Here is a 4,876-nt window from a genome sequence, read left to right as displayed (position 1 = left end):
GTAATTGGATCTAGTAGTTGTTCCTGTCTTCTGAACAGCTCCCTATCTCCTATCAGTGCCTGCACTTTGAATCCCTCTCTTTTGGTTTCTATATCTTTCCATTTGGCCTCATAGTTCACATTGCACCAGCATGCTACTGTTCTAAGCTGTGCTGCATAGTAATAGCTTAGAACAGTCTCCTTTGGTAATTGTAGAGTCACATATCTGATCCTTGGCCTTCCCCCCCCCCAAATTAATCTTGATATCTGTCTATCCCATTCCCTAAATTGTTTTTGTGGTATTAATATAGGTAGGGATTTAAATAGGTATAGTAACCTTGGTAATATGTTCATCTTAATGATTTCGATCCTTGAACTGAAATCTAGGGGCATCACCGTCCATCTTTCTAGATCTCTCTTGATTTTCTGATTTATCTGTGTATAGTTTGCATCGTATAGCCCCTCCACCCCTTTTGTGATGTTCACCCCTAGGTACTTGATCCTGTCCATGTCCCATTTGATTTTGTATTTTTCTTTGATCTCTATCGTTGGTGTGTAGTTCAGTGCTAATGTCTGTGTCTTCGTCACATTAAGTCTATACCCGGTCCCTGAGTAATATCCATATTCTGTCAGTAGATCCATCAGTGTCGGGAAACAGTAACTCTTACTGTTGTGATTGATCAGTATCGATCAGTATTGATCAACGACCAGCGGCTTCATCTCAGCGGTGCAGAGTTCACGCTGAAGCGCCCGGCAGAGTGACACACAGAGAGGCAGAGTGACACACAGAGAGGCAGAGTGACACAGAGAGGAGGCAGAGTGACACACAGAGAGGAGGCAGAGTGACACACAGAGAGGAGGCAGAGTGACACACAGAGAGGCAGAGTGACACACAGAGAGGCAGAGTGACACACAGAGAGGCAGAGTGACACACAGAGAGGAGGCAGAGTGACACACAGAGAGGCAGAGTGACACACAGAGAGGAGGCAGAGTGACACACAGAGAGGAGGCAGAGTGACACACAGAGAGGAGGCAGAGTGACACACAGAGAGGCAGAGTGACACACAGAGAGGAGGCAGAGTGACACACAGAGAGGAGGCAGAGTGACACACAGAGAGGCAGAGTGACACACAGAGAGGCAGAGTGACACACAGAGAGGCAGAGTGACACACAGAGAGGCAGAGTGACACACAGAGAGGAGGCAGAGTGACACACAGAGAGGAGGCAGAGTGACACACAGAGAGGAGGCAGAGTGACACACAGAGAGGCAGAGTGACACACAGAGAGGCAGAGTGACACACAGAGAGGAGGCAGAGTGACACACAGAGAGGAGGCAGAGTGACACACAGAGAGGAGGCAGAGTGACACACAGAGAGGCAGAGTGACACACAGAGAGGAGGCAGAGTGACACACAGAGAGGAGGCAGAGTGACACACAGAGAGGAGGCAGAGTGACACACAGAGAGGAGGCAGAGTGACACACAGAGAGGAGGCAGAGTGACACACAGAGAGGCAGAGTGACACACAGAGAGGCAGAGTGACACACAGAGAGGAGGCAGAGTGACACACAGAGAGGAGGCAGAGTGACACACAGAGAGGCAGAGTGACACACAGAGAGGAGGCAGAGTGACACACAGAGAGGCAGAGTGACACACAGAGAGGCAGAGTGACACACAGAGAGGAGGCAGAGTGACACACAGAGAGGCAGAGTGACACACAGAGAGGCAGAGTGACACACAGAGAGGCAGAGTGACACACAGAGAGGAGGCAGAGTGACACACAGAGAGGAGGCAGAGTGACACACAGAGAGGAGGCAGAGTGACACATAGAGAGGCAGAGTGACACACAGAGAGGAGGCAGAGTGACACACAGAGAGGAGGCAGAGTGACACACAGAGAGGAGGCAGAGTGACACACAGAGAGGAGGCAGAGTGACACACAGAGAGGAGGCAGAGTGACACACAGAGAGGAGGCAGAGTGACACACAGAGAGGCAGAGTGACACACAGAGAGGCAGAGTGACACACAGAGAGGAGGCAGAGTGACACACAGAGAGGCAGAGTGACACACAGAGAGGTGGCAGAATGACACACAGAGAGGAGGCAGAGTGACACACAGAGAGGAGGCAGAGTGACACACAGAGAGGTCACAGGGTCGTTGTGAAGTTTATTGCGTTGACACATGGATGTATATATTCTGCACAGAGAAAAGGAGAAGGCATGTGCTGTTAGGACAACGGAGGGTATTCAGGTTAACAGCCCAGCCCTGGTCGTGACTTGTGACATTGAATTATAGCAGCGAGGAGGCAGAACAAAAGAGGCTGGTTTCCAGTGGACAGAGCAACAACCAGGGGATATTTGACCAGAATCTACTCACCAGAAGGTCTCCTGCCTGAACGACTACTAGCCCTGGTACTCATCCAGGCTCATCCACAATGGTGGAACAAACTCCCCACCACAGTCAGGACAGCTGAAACCCGGCCAATTGCCCCGCTGTCGACTAAAGACACACTTCTTCAAACAATATCTGAAGAAAAAAGGATATATAAATGTGACCGAGCCCAGGAGTTCATGGCACAAGTCTCCCTCGGTCATTTATCAGATTTTTACAGATTGTGAAAGTACAGAATGTAAGCTTTCAAATGATGTGTCATACATTGAAAATATTTGAAGAAGATGTGCTTATTTGAATCTACAGTAGTTAAAGCAGAGAAAAACAGAGAAAATCTAATCTAAAGTTTGGCTGCATTTTGAACACCTTGGCAGTCAGGCACTAGGTGTCACAAACTGCTTTAAAAGATTTTTTTTATGTTTTTGGTAGATTGTTATTTGTTTATTGGACAAGTCCGGCAGAGAGGAAGGATGGGAGAGAGATATGGGGGAAGACATTCCGGCAAAGGTCGCCGGGTCCGGGAGTCGAACCCCGGACGGCTGCGTTGCACTACAGTGCGTTACGTGGTGTGTCACCCTGGCGCCCCCACAAACTGCCTTTTTAAACAAACGTTTTTACTATTTAGAGATACTATAACTGTTAGCTGTTATGGTATCTTTCAAAATGTTCAGTTGCTATCAGCTCTATCTTAAATTTTTCAAAATGTTCAGTCGCTATTGCATGCACTCATCTGTGTTTCACTACACACATGGGTGCATGCTTACCAACTGTCCGTCTGCAACACTACTATCACCGACATCTAAGAAGGGAGATCCCCCCTTGAACGGCCCTTCTAAGGTTTCTCTCCTCCACACTGCCTGTGGTGCATTTTTTCCTATTGCTAGGTTTTAGTGAGTTTTTCCTTACCTTCGCGTGGGGTATGTCTGGGAGTGTTGCATTTATTTAAAAATGTTTGGACCTTATGGTGTTCTTGTTTTGTTCTTGATTTATTGTGATGTTTCTTGTTGACTTGTTTAAAGAAGACGTGTCCGGCCCATGGGGACATTAACGTGTGTTGTTGGGCCTTACAAATAAATTTTATTTGAGCTGTTACGGTAAATATGTTCTTAAACATTCAAACTGTGATAATATGGAAACAAACTAAAAAAAACTAGAAATGTGGGCCCAGTCACAAATACTACCCCTCTTACTGTCTGTTTACTATTATGTACCCTAATGCTATGATACTATTCTTATACTACTACCTATCATGCTAATTGCTGAGACTTGGGGTCAGCTCTATAGTATCAAATTCCTTTGAAAGTTCTGACAGAAAACATTTAGTAAAATATCTCCACTTTTCCCCAAGATTCACCCAGACTGTTTATGATCTGTTTATGATCTGTTTATGAGCCCAATTGTCGCCATATTTGTGATTAGCTGTTCAAGTTCATGAATGAATAAGGGTCCGCCTCTATCCTGAGGTTGAGGTGCTGACCCCAGCGCAGAGTAAAACACAAAGGAACTTGTGGTCAGAACTGGTAAGAAAAGAGAAGTGCTTGTACGCAAGCACACAAGGTTCAAAAGGTCACACAGTACAAGTCACGTAGCCCACTGTCCCTGTACGTACCAGAGGGGTGGACTCCAGTCACATGACTTGGACTCCAGTCACAAATTTGATGACTTCCGATCATAGTCTGTAAAGAATGCATTAGGACTTGTTTAGGACTCGAACCCCAGAGTTTCAGACTTGACACTTGTCTGTCTTGACTTGGGACCTGGAATTGACAATGACAGGCGATAGAAGACCATACTCACCAGAACCTGTCCTCTAGCAGGTGATAGAAGACCATACTCACCAGAACCTGTCCTCTAGCAGGCGATGGAAGACCATACTCACCAGAACCTGTCCTCTAGCAGGTGATAGAAGACCATACTCACCAGAACCTGTCCTCTAGCAGGTGATAGAAGACCATACTCACCAGAACCTGTCCTCTATCAGGCGATAGAAGACCATACTCACCAGAACCTGTCCTCTAGCAGGCAATAGAAGACCATACTCACCAGAACCTGTCCTCTGGCAGGAACGTGGATTGTTGTGGGTTCTATGTGTTGTCTTGTTAGAACATGGATTGTTGTAAGTTCTTGCTTGGATAACCAAGTCAGATTCCGATGTATCCCTACATTGCAGTGGTCGCTAGCTTACTAATAGATTACTTTAGATAAGAGGTAAGAATGGTGATTTTAAATTATTATTATTTTTTGGGTGGCTGGGTGGCGCAGCGGAGATTGCGCTCGTCACCAATGCGAGAGACTCCGGTCTCGAATCCGGGTGTCAGCATTGCCTCCGGCTTGGGCCAGCCGTCATACTAACTCGTTTGGCTGAGTTAGCGGGAGGGAAGTCGATGGGGTGGTAATCTGGCGTTGTGGACAGCGACTCCTACAGGTCAGGTCAGGGCGCCTGCACAGCAAAAGACAGGAAGTGGTGAAGGCAGTGTAACCTCCCACGCGTTACACTTCACCAAAGAGAG

The sequence above is a fragment of the Notolepis coatsorum genome (assembly GCF_963971535.1).
Source record: "Notolepis coatsorum genome assembly, chromosome: 2".
NCBI classification, from domain to species: Eukaryota; Metazoa; Chordata; class Actinopteri; order Aulopiformes; family Paralepididae; genus Notolepis; species Notolepis coatsorum.
Note: the sequence above shows the minus strand (reverse complement) of the source record.